The following is a 13,678-nucleotide window of genomic DNA, read 5'->3' on the forward strand; positions in this document are numbered from 1 at the left end:
TAGAAATTCCCAGCCCCTCATGGAACCAAAAAGTTTATTACCGTCTTCACGAGAGTCAGCCAATTCTCTCTATCCTGAGCCAGATTAATCCGGTCCACTACACTCCCTAATATTTCTGTAAGATCAATTATAATATTATCGTCCCACGTACGTTTAAGTATTAATAGCGATCTCATCCTTTCTGGCTTTCCCACCAATACCCTGTAATATTTCCTCTAGTACCCACGCGTGCTACATATTATGACATCCCATCCCGTGCTACTTGAATTGATCATTCTAATTATATATGGCAACAAGTATGTCAGAGAGGTCATCGTTATGCAGTTTTCTCTTGCCTTGTAATATTTCTTCTCTCGGAAACAAATATTCTCATCAGCAGCCTGTTCTCCAACGTACTTAGTCTGTGATCTTCCCTCCACATGAGAGATCATTTTCACAGGTTTACAACATTACAGGCAACATTTTAATTTCTTACATTTCAATGTTTAAGCTTCTAAACAACATACAGGAAGAAACGAGGTTCTGGGCTAAATGATAGATGGCGTTATCCGATGTTTATCCGCTCGTCATTTCTGCACTAATACAATCTCGTCTTGTTACTGTTGTCGCCAATTATATTAATTCTGCCACATCTTTACCCTACATTCTGGTGACGAGATATAAAATTGTACTTTTTTTTTCTCTGTTCGCACCTCCAGAAAAGCATCATTAGGAACATAAACTACGGCTTCTTAAATCTCCCAATAAATGTACATTTGTTACGAATAATAGAGAACTAGGACGGAAAAGGGGCCCCCCTTATTAAAGGTAAGATACTGAGGCACGCAGAGCATTTGGTGTATCAATGTACAATAAATTCACCTCTGACAAATGAAGATAGGACAGTGGTCAGCATTATCTTTGCAAGTTATCTTGAAGTTGCGATCGGTGCTATCTGAAGCCACAGAGTGAAGTATGTTGACAAGGACACGAGTACTAATGCCTTCTTATCTCGTTCAGAAACAAAGAAAGAGGCAAGATTTCATATCTGGTACTGGAAAAAGAGCAAGAAATGGTGTACACGTCATTATAATTTTTTGGTGGATGAAAAGATGTCATTAATATTAACGGGTGTCAGCAGAACTTCGGTCCCTGTCTATTGTCTTACGTTTCATATTTATTATTCTAATATATACCAGTTTAAGTTACATATTTATCTACATATTTTCATAAGGGTAACAATATTTTCACAAGGATATTATTAAATTTCGGTTACTCTTATACGTGAACTATCCCTCTTTAATTGTCCATATAATAACTTCATAGAGCTAAGCCCTTACTGAGAACATGCCACTTGAGCAGTTATTCAAGGAATTCCCAGCAATTTATGGGAACCGAAGGTTCTTTGCCTAGTTCATTAGAGCATCCACTGGACCCTATCCTGAGCCAGATCATTCCAGTCCACAACATCCCATTCTATCTCTCTAAGATCCACTTCAATATTATCCACACATCTACGTCTTGGTCTTCCTAGTGGTATCTTTCCTTCTGTGTTTCCTTCCAAAATCCTAGCTGTATTGAATGAAGCAACTAAGGACAATATTTAGGAAATTTCGTGTGATCTATTCTAATCCGTTGTCCCACTTGAAGTAAAGCATTAACTTCGGGTTCAGCATTGGAGAGAAAGTATGGCATATTTCACAGTTTTCATAATTTACACGGACATCGAATGGAGGCAGATGATTCAAAATTCAAACAAGACTATATAAAGCTCACACACAACAGAAGCAAACAAAAAATAAATAAATAAATAAATAAATAAAATAAAAAAAATAAACAACGTCCAGTATGACTATTTAAGTTTTATCACTTGAAAACTCATCACGCTTACATGTTTCGATCCCTACGGATCATCCTCAGAGGGCACCAATACATTTTCCGGAAACTACTGTTACAAAAGATGTTAAATTATATACATACACATATAAGATCTGAAATACACAATGTACACAATGTTCAACTTTGAACTGTGAAAAGTTGAACATTGTGTACATTGTGTATTTCAGACATTATATGTGTATGTATATAAAACTTAAATAGTCACACTGGACGATCTTATTTTTGTCTTTGTAATTGTTAGTGCGACGGACCAGAATGAAACAAATGAAACACAACAGGTCACTAGCAGCTGAGAAGCTACTGCAGTTGTCCAGTTCAAAAATTTTTATTCCTAGTGCAGGAATTCTTCCGTTTAAACGAAATTGCTCCTTGACCGTAGAAGCCTGACATACCCAAGTGATGAGTTTAATTACGCGTGGGATTTTACCTCCACATACACATACGTCCTCATGGCGTACTGCGTAAATGCAAGGACAGTTTGTTTAACCTACGAGGATATCTCTCTTATTTCGCCATAAATTCTGCCCAACAAATTGGGGCAGCGGTAACACTGAGACCAGCATTCAGGAGGTACACTCTTGGAATGTACTATACATCTCCATGGTTTATGCTGACCGTCTTACAGTGTATACACTTTTTCACCTTATTCTTCACTTCCACACTACATGTTTCAGCACTAATGTCCCATCTTCAGGTGTCTTTATGCACGTTAAAATTTTGTACTTCATGCCATAATGTCTTAATTCTAAAATGACTGAAATCTGTATTCGTCATATAGGACGATGAATTCTAAATAATAAAGCTTTTCAGGACTCTTCCTACGTCGCACTCAAACACGCGAATTACGCCACTCCTCTTTTATGTGAGTATTCTTCCTACATATATTTGTGTATCGTGTTCTGTGTTGTGTTTTTTCCTCCTGTTACTGCGTGCGTTGTACTGCTGGACACACAGGTCCACATTTAACACCAAGAAGGCCGTTGTGAATGTGGAAGGTTGAACATTGCGTATATTGTGCATTTTAGACATCATATGTGTGTCCATACAATTAACATTATTGTAATAGTAGTTTCCGAAAGTATTGATACCCTCTGTGGATGATCGGCAAGAATCGAAACATGTAAGGGAGATAAATCCTCAAGTAATAAAACTTAAATAGTCACATTAGACGGTATTATTTTTGCCTTCCTAAATTTTTGTTTTCTATGCCGTCAGGTGCGTATCAAATAAAAGAAGGGGATTCGTTCCTCCCAGAATTTCCTGTAATATCGTCCTTTAATATACGTATAATTTCTCCAAGTGATTTCTTATTTTCATGTATTAAGATAACATTTTCATCCATATCTGATGTTTTCATACGTGCTACATTACACATAATACCGAATGAGAATGAGATATCTTACTTTTGTTATATATAAACATTAAATTAGAGAAATGTAATGCCACCAATTAATACAGCTACATGTCAAGCCACGCAGAGAATCTTGCGTATCAGTATACAGTAAATTCGCTTCCGAGAAACGTATCGCTCTGATCAGCGTTACCTTTGCAAGTGTTCCTCTTAACGTAGTGATCGGTGCCGTTCTCAAGTCACAGTGTGTTCTAGGCCTACAGTGGCCAGGGCAGAACAGTCTTTTATCTGTTTCGCAAACATGACAGGGCAGGATTTGATGTTGGTAATTGGAAGAAAGCCGAGTAGTACTCTGACCCGTGATTATGTTTTTCTTCTTTTTTTCTGTGTGTGCACGACTACATCATTAGTATTAGCGTGAGTCAGCGAAACTTCAGATTTTCTCTACAACTTATGATCCCTATTTATTGTTCTCCTTCTTCAAGTTTCAGGTCCATTTATATCTACACATGTTCATAATAAGGAATCTAGTTCATTTCAGTTCTCCTTATATCCGAATTCTTTCTTCTTATACATGCATATATAACAATATTAACCATGTTACAAATATTGTATTTCCCGTCAGAGCGGAATATGACATTCTCTTATAAATGCCATATCATCGTGACAACGGAAATTACTATCGAATGCAAAGCTAGGGTAATTAGATGTCATTACATATTAAGAATAACATGTTTGTTGTTTAGGTGCTTCCTGCAGAAAAAAAAATTAGGGCCAACATCCAATGACATAGTAGGATGTGTGCGCAACATGACGCAGTAGAGTCTCTTAGTAGTAGCCTAATGTAATTTAGACTTGTTGTATTTTTCCGAAATATCTGTGGAAAGCCACTAGGTTATAAATAATCCAACCATGCTAACACGTTCACTACCTCCACTTAGCCAGCAAGGTGATTGGCTACAGACTGACAGCCCACGATTAGTTGTCTGTGACAGACAGGCATATGTAATTTGGTTTCTTAGTTTGAATAAAGAAAGATATGCTTGACAGATCACACTGATGTGTGTAAGTATGTGTGTTTGTGTGTGTGTGTGTGTGTGCCTGTATGTGTAATTCGCTTAAAAATTTGGTAACCTCTGGCCATATTTATTACACTTCGTACGTATTTTACAGAAACTGTGGGTATCTCAGTCGTTTAGTTTATAATTTCCTGCCATCAGTTATGTGGACATAATGATAGCTCGAATTTTTGATTGACAGAAAATAACGTAAGCATGTCTTCTTGCCCGAGGCAATAGCGAAGTTATTGAATGGCTGACATCAGAAATACCAAAACCACAGTTTCTCATATAGTTCAGGTAATATCTTTAATAATAAATCAATGCTTGAACCAATTTTCATGAAACTTGGCACCGAGCAGATTAGTGTAGCGATAAAGCTGTTACTGCAATTCGGGAGGTACGCTCTTTGAGTCTAGACTACCCTGGGGTTCGTGTTGCTCCTTAATCCATTCAGTTAGTACCAAGTCAGTTCGATGATATCGGCCATAAACAGCTGCCTTCAAAGAACTTCCACATCATTAATCCTTATAATAAGTCATTAGATATAATAAAGTTTTCGCATATAGTTCAACTAGATTTTTAATTTAACCAAGCACCAAAACATATTCATATGTGGTGATTTTGGTTTAAAATCGAATTATCCACTAAATTTACGAAAACGCATATCCTAATACTCGCGTTAAGGCGCGTAATGTGTTCGAATTCTGACTGGAAATCCGCTCCGGGTGTGGTTGAATGCGGGGCTTGCTATGTACCGCACTATTCCTCTAATGATTTAGTTAACCGCCTGTACACACCTTGCACACACATATAAGAGTCCATTCACAAGTAGGGTAGAAGCCATTTCACATGAATATTGCTACTAACCGTAGAAACGCTGCTGCTGCTGGAATCCATTTAGCTCTATAAATTTGTCTTTAACGTGTTACCTTACTCCTGAGTTACTCTATTTTTATCTTATTAATCACGGGTACAAAATACAAGTTCTGTGTTAGGATCAGTAGAATTTACGCTTCGTCAAATAAATGCCAGTTCCAAAACGTGTCTCTCTCGGTTTCACTGACCTTGTCTTTAACTTGGGAGGTCAAATTTCAGTGCCTAAATTTTAAATTCTGCAACTCATGCTGAAATGCATATGATAAGGGGGTGTATTGTTCCTTGGATCTTAAGACTCGTGATACATCTCAGAGCGACGCATGCGCTTGAAGGTCAGTGCTTTCTCAGAACCGCTCGTCAAAGGAAATGGGGCACACTACTCCCTAACGGAACGAAACTTTTCCTTCTTTTGCGTTTTGTTATGTTACCTAATAGAAGTTATCTCACAGAACTCCAAGTTACATCATGGGCACATCACAGCACGCTACAGAAACTTCATAAATGTAACAGCCGAGAATTATACTATTTAGTATTCTACTCCCAACCAAACCTCCTTACCCATTACCCAACACAACACATTTCATACTCCATCATGCATGAGGCATTCATAATTTCCACCAGACACGATACCAACAACCGTGTACTCGCACGCTGCGTTGCTAGCTCAATATACGTAAGTCTAAAGGTTCGGCCACAGAGAGCGCTACGCTATGTTCGCTACGTACGCTACGTACGCTGCGTACACTCGGCGACGCAGCTAACATAGGGAACATAGCGTACGTAGCGTACGGAAGTCTGTGTAGCCAGTCACATTGGCAATAAAGGGAGATATTTTTCTGTTCGTATAGCGAACGTAGCATACGTAGCTTGCGTCTTGTACGTAGCGCTCTGTGTGGCCGAACCTTTAATCAGCTTAAAACAATACAACTTATATACACCAGAGACTATTATTCGGGGAGTTTCTTTCCTTTATTGACCTATTCACGGCACTGCTCTTCACATAAATAGGTCCACCGCAAGCTGCGAGACGCATACAAAATTTTTGCAAATGAATCACCACGCCCGTTGGTCGATAACGTTCGGATTGAAGTAGTTACAGTTCAAGATCACAGGAGGTGTTGAAAGTGCTGTCCCACTACACGTAGATAGTCCTCGCACCGACAGAAGGGGTTCTGATTTAGACTTTGAAGTTTTTATGCAGGAATGTTTTGCAATTTCCATTCAATTTGTCCTTCGAACAACACCCGAAAAGAAATTCACAGGGATTAAGACCGGGTCAACTTGCTGGTCACATTCCAGTATTGATAATTCTCCCCGTAGCATCGGACGAAGCCTGCATACACACGCGTGCAGTGTTGTCAGTAACTGAGGCTTGCTGAAACCAACCATAGAGCCTTTCTTCTTCTGCTAACCGTGGAAAGAACTGCTCGAGAATTACTTGTACATATCTTTCGCAATTGATTGTTCCGTTAAGAGGCACAGATAACAATCCTTCTTTCACTTTCAGCTACCAGACATCAACTTCCGTTGAATGGAACGCGACTTCTTGGGTTAGATGTGGGTTCTGTGAACTCCAGTAGCAATTATTTTGCATATTTATGTACCCTGAAAGTGAAAAAAAAAACGCATCCTCAGAAAATAATACCAATTGTGGGTCGATATCACCTCCGACGACAAACTCTGCGTGTAAAGACCAACTGCAAAAACGAACACTGAAAGTTGGATCGCGCAGCTGCAAGATGAGGATTACTGTTGTTTGTAGGGTCTATGCTTTAGCAGTAGTGTTGCCGTTCTTGCACTCTGCTTTCACACTCCAGTCTCCTGAGCTACATGTTTCAGCGATGATCTCGGTGTACGTTCATGTCTGGTCCTTATGTCATCTGACTATTTTCCAATAAGCACTGCGCCTTTACCTTTTTGTCTACTGAGATTCCCATTATTCTAAGTTTATTCCCCATATTGTGAATTGTTTTTCTGCTGGGAACTGTTTGATTACGATATTTACATTCTGCCTACGCAACCAAACATGTCCGACAGTGTAATTTGGCAATGCTAATCTACCCAAGAAAAATGAAGTGGAATACTGAGGCATGCATCTTTATAGAATCCTGACATAGGCAAAGTGCAATAAATCCGAAAGGAACCAGATAAACATAAAGGCTAAACAAACCCACTGGCTACTCGGAAGATCAACACTAACAATTTAAAGCAAACTCCTCCTATATAAAGCAGTATTCAAATCCATATGGACCTAGGGAATTCAGCTATGGGGACAACCTACAATTCCAGCATCCAAATCCTCTAGCGCTTTCAGTCAAAGTCTGTCCGAAACATTCTGAACGCACCTGGTACATAAAACAACACAGGATCCATGATGACCTACAAATGAACACAGTGTTCGGTGAAATAAAATTGTGGAGTTCCAAATTCTTAAGAAAAAAATAAAAACAAACTAATGCACTAGCAGTGAACCTACTAGACAATATCGAAACTATACATGGACTGGAACAATACGCCGTCCTAAATGTATCATGCAGATCTCAATAAAAGCCCAATAGAAAAATTTATAGTATACCTAAATGAATCAAAAAGTGTATGAAGATCAGTGCAGGTGTCAAAGATCTCAATGTCATTTTCAATATCAATTTCAAATGTGTCACAACAATATCGCTGTATAAGATTTGAGGCTTTCACGGCGGTGACTATGAAGAAAGCAGTCTTCTGGGATTTGGCACCGTGTATATGTGGTGTTAACCGACGTTTCGGAGGAACGTATCACCTCCATCTTCAGGGTAGAAGGAGAAATATAAGAAATCCGCAAGCGAAGAGACCGCGAGAACCGGTAAAAGCTTTTACCGGTTCTCACGGTCTCTTCACTTCTACCTTCTTTCCTTCTACCCTGAAGATGGAGGCGATACGTTCCTCCGAAACGTCGGTTAACACCACATATACACGGTGCCAAATCCCAGAAGACTGCTTTCTTCATAGTCACCGCCGTGAAAGCCTCAAATCTTATACAGCGATATTGTTGTGACACATTTGAAATTGATATTGAAAATGACATTGAGATCTTTGACACCTGCACTGATCTTCATACACTTTTTGATTCATTTAGGTATACTATAAATTTTTCTATTGGGCTTTTATTGAGATCTGCATNCATCCCTTCCTAATCGTAATTTTCTGATCATCCATTTCTTCGTTTTTGCGTTTATTTCATGGCGCTGTCAGCCACTCAGATACACAACGTTGAATGGTTTTGTTATTAGTGAATATTGAGTCGGAGAGTATACGGGGGAAAGAGTTAAAACTAACCCTGCAAGATGCCGTGGAGGCTCATACGGTTGTGAGACGTCGAGGCTCCCACATTTTCTAGACAATCGGCTGAGAGATGGTGGTAAGGTTGGCAGCCTTACACGCCGGCCGCCCTTTACGCCCCAGGAAGATTCCTGGTACTCATTTCTCTTAGCTGCTGAGTCGACCCCAGAGTCTTAGTGCTGCTGAAAGTATTAGATAAATTGAAAAAATCCACCTCATCGGGACTCGACAACGCGACTTTCCGGCTTGTAGAATTCCTAATTTGAGATATTATCACACCATTTTCTTGAGCGACTGAGGAATTCTATGAAAGTCCTGAATATAGCCAGTGTCCTATCCGGCATTAAACCAATAGGAGTCGGAATGGTAACCAAGTTGCCCTCTTAAATAATCATTCCTTATTCTTCTTCTCTTCCTCAATTCCTGTTGCTCCCTCTTGGAGCACACGGCATTCGTCAAACGCTTCGTTTCACTTCAGTCTGCGGGACTCCTTGGACGGGGGATCAGCCCGTCGCAAGGCCGCTACCTAACACAAACACAGAATTAATGAAAGACATCCATGCTTTGAGTGTGATTCGTAGCCACAATCCCAGTGTTGGTGCTGGCGAAGACACTTCATTCCTCAAACCGCGCTCCCACTGCGATCGGCCATTCCTTATTAATCATCGGTAAATATGAGATGCTGTCAATGATAGTGTCCCATTACAGGGGTGAGACTTTAATACGGTTTTTGGATTGAATGATCGATTTTATTGCCCTTATACCCCCAACTCGTAACCGCAAGTAATATAGTGATATTGATGATCTAAGAACTTTACAGTTTACAGTTACACATTCGCTAGGGTTCTGAACCTTCACTAGTCGTTTCCTGGCGATGGATTTATAAGAGTCTCACTAGCAGTGCCGCCCACATAAAGTCTTCTTTTCACATTCCACGGGAATGTTTTTGCGTCACCCAGTAATGTGTTTATACCAAGAATCTGCTGTCCCAGCAATGTCGTTGTCATGTTGTTTTGTCTCCGCCGGAAAGTGTTTGCCGAGCCTTTCACCAGCAATTAACGCCTCATCTGACTTCGATATTCTGGCTTTCGGGCGTCATTACACAATATTAAACAAACGACGATTTAAAAATATAACGTCATGTGTGGGGGTGACTTATAAGACGGGGATTTAGATTGGGGGAATGGATTTATTGCGCCTTATACTTTGAAAACTCGGGATCGCAGGTGATAAATCATTATTTGTGATGTACATATTTTGCAGTTCATCGTTACACATGCACTGGGATTCTCATACTTTACTAGTCGTATCCTGGCAACGGACTTATTACAGTCTCACTCTAAATTCAAATCGCACATGTAGAAATCTTGCCGTCTCTGTAGTCTAGTGGTCAGAGTTCCTGTCTACAGATCCAGAGGTCCGCGTTCGATTCCCGGCGCTACCAGTTTTCTTTTTCTGAGAAGTAGTGGATCTGGAATGGGGTCCACTCAGCCTCGTGATGATAACTGAGGAGATATTTCAAGGAAATAGCGGCTCCGGTATAGAAAACCGAAATTAACGGCCTTGGGGATTCGTTGCGTTGACCACGCTACACCTTTTATCCGCAAAGGTGGATGTAATTTCGCCGACAAGTGGCGGTCGTTCGGTCGGTATAGTTCGCTTGCTGAATAAAATCACGGAGTTTATTTAGTTCTTTTAGTTTTAGATGTTTTGTCACCGTTTATTTTTTTCTTGCCATTATTCTGCAACTGCGAATTCCGAAGACTCGTGTCAATTAAATTTCTCTGCTCCCAAGCTCATGTCCGGGCAGCCCGGTATGTCGACACTCTACTCTTCACTTCTCTACTTTGTTGTCTACTTTGTCGCGTCTTCTCACTGCGTCAATTTGTAACCCCTCGGCACGGGCCACACGGAAAACACAGCGTCTCTTGTTAAGAAGGGATATTTACTGGTCCATTTTCTAGAAACCGACGTCCTTCTTTACGCTTGACGGGAATGTGTNGTTTTTCCAGTGGTCTCCTTCCTTCTGGCTTTCCCACCAGTATCCTATATGCATTCCTCTTCTCCCCATTCGTGCTACATACCCTGCTCACCCCATCCTCCTTTGAGAAAAGTACAAGTTATGAAGCTCCTCATTATCCAGTTTTCTACAACTTCCTGTCACTTCATCCCTCTTCGGTCCAAATATTCTCCTCAACACCCTGTCCTCATATCCCCTTAGTCTATGTTCCTCCCTTAATGTCAGAGACCAAGTTTCACACCGATACAGAACCACAGGCAAAATATTCTGTATTTAAAGAAGACAAAGAAGACCCTATTGTATTAACATTTGTTTTTATTATGTTTTTACAGACACATTCAACTCTTATATCTGGTCATCATCAGGTGTACAGTGCTCCAGTATGAGCTGATGAATTGAAATNACCACAGGCAAAATATTCTGTATTTAAAGAAGACAAAGAAGACCCTATTGTATTAACATTTGTTTTTATTATGTTTTTACATAATGGTCATCATCAGGTGTACAGTGCTCCAGTATGAGCTGATGAATTGAAATTAATTATCATCTAATACTTCAAATAAGGGTCCTTACTGTGACTTGAAATTATTTAAATTTAAAAATGCATGTATTAATTTTTGGTTAACATTTTTAAGACAGAAAATGCTTAGATAATAAAATTTAAAATTAAAGATATAAAGATTAAAATTGAAACTAAAGATTAAGACATGAAAGTTAGAATTCTGTTTTTGTGGTACGACTGCAAACGCTATGTGTTGGCCTCGTTTTTATGCCGATAGAAGCGACTATAGCGTAAGGTCCCCGCGGATCGTAATCTTCTTACATGGGATAGGTCATGCAGTCATGACCTTAGTAATGTGTTACGGAGTTTATGCTCATTATTCAGTATGTGATGTAAATTAGGTTGTTCTTATGGATGGGGTGTACGGGCTGCTCCCTGCGTTATTCGCTATGTTGTATGGTCCTAGAGTTGCTGGATCATTAATAAGAATAACAACCTACTATGGCGTGTAATCTTCATTCATGCAAGACTCTATTTTTAATCGCAGTTGTTGACATTGGACCCTGCGCTCTATATCAGAGGTTCCCATTTTTTGTCAGACGGCGGCCCGGAAATTATTTTTTTTCTACACGATGAGGACACGGTATAATTGAAGCCAGGACCAAGTACAGGGCCGAGGCCCGGTGGTTGAGATACACTGCTCTATATGGCGCGTGACACTGAATGTGAAATCAGAAGGAATTTGATTCTATACAGAAGGAAATCATTCAATCACCCTCTCCCCACCCACTTCGAAATAGATAAACATATACCACGCTACTAGTTCCTTTAGTGATATGCTGGAAAGTACATAGAAACACATTGTTTAGGATGAAACAAAATATTCTATGAAGCCAGACAAATGTACTCGTGAATTATTCTCACTGACCTAAGAGAGGAGGTATTCGTATGTGTTCAGTTTGCTGTTAACTCTGTTTTAATTATAGGCGAATGAAGATGATACTTGTAACTCCAACACGTATATTGATATGTTAAAAAGAGATACATATTGTGACATGTAGCCCCTTTGCTAGGGAACGCCACGGTAAAGGAGCTCGCAATAAATACGCAACCAATAATAGGGGAGCCCAATTTTAAGCAACACCTGCGATACACGCAAGCAACAATGGAACCGATGTGGCAAGAGGGTTTTTCTATATGGTTCTCATATATCTAATGCTAGGCAGTGGATCTGTTTTCTGGGCTGTGGTCCGATCTGAGGTTATATAACGAGAAGACAATAATTGATAGATCAGTTGTTCAACAAAAAAATGTCTACGGCTGCGGTGTTCTTCGACATCGAAAAAACCTTTGATACTATGAGGAACTCTGTATTTCTGTGTAACTTGAAAGGTTTGGAATTTTCGACTAACTAAATCAAGCTTATTGGATCTTTTCTTTCACAACGAGAAATCGGTGTTTCGGTGGAAGTCGAAATATCTACGCTAAGGGAAATGCAATCAAGGGTGTCTGAAGAATCGGTCCTGTCCCCTACTCTTTACATTATGAACATAATGATGCCTGTCAAATACATGGCAATGCGTCTTTATTTTAAAGTGCCATCGATTCATGTGGGTTAGAGAAATGTAGCTCTTTATTTTCAGAACCTTAAAAACATACGGCTATACCACAAGGACTAAATTAAGAGATTCTTAAAGTTACGCAATTGGTATACATACTAACCACTTACATGAGAATAATTATTTATCTGCGGCAACTTAAATTTCAAATAAACAAACAGTACACAAATATTCCTTAAGTTATTTTATTTGTTCTGTTCAAAACCATTGAATATTGAGGTGACGTCACGTGCACTTGGGAGTAGTTGTCAGTGACAAAGTGACAACGAAGTAAAGGAAGTGTCCGAGGCGAACTATCAGGTATTACTAGGTAACTTACCGTGAAAACGAGAAAAGTCATAGAGCACCTTAGTTAAGATTTCAAGTCTCCGGGCCAGGATATGTGAGCGAGTTATAGATTTAAGCTCTTAGCACTAACTAATATATCTCGACCTTTCTGGTTATGAATGCCGAAATCTCGTATAAACAAACACGAGTAAAAATTGAAGACATTCAAGATTTTATAAGGCAGACTTGTGAGTATGGAAGGAATTGGTCAGAAACACACAGACCGAGAAAAAACAAGTTTAATATAAATCACAAACTGAGATACAAACCATAAGGCCGCAGATACGATGCATACTGGATACATGAGGAACTTGTAGGAATCAGTTGCATATAAATGCTTTAGGTTCAGGGTACTAAATGTAATTACGCTGAATTAATGTGGTAGCTATAATTATATCCACGTACTTTTAGATACAAGTTTATTGAAAGAATACGGAAGTGTTAATCTAGTGCTTCCTACAATAGAAACAAATTACGTGAACCAAGAAACTAAATAGAAGTAACAGGGAGAACACAATCTTGCAGTAACTGTGTGCAACAGCTGGAGTTATAAGCAAATTGACTGGCTGACTAATTCATGAATATACAAGGTGTGTCTCAAAAGTCATGAAATACTATATATATATATATTTTTTTTTTCAAATTTATTGATGATATCGGTACAAAGTGTTAATATTCTTCAAAGTACTGTCCATGAGCATCTAAACATTTTTTCCACAGACTCTA

Source organism: Cryptotermes secundus, unplaced genomic scaffold, assembly GCF_002891405.2.
Source record: "Cryptotermes secundus unplaced genomic scaffold, Csec_1.0 scaffold786, whole genome shotgun sequence".
Classification (NCBI taxonomy): Eukaryota; Metazoa; Arthropoda; class Insecta; order Blattodea; family Kalotermitidae; genus Cryptotermes; species Cryptotermes secundus.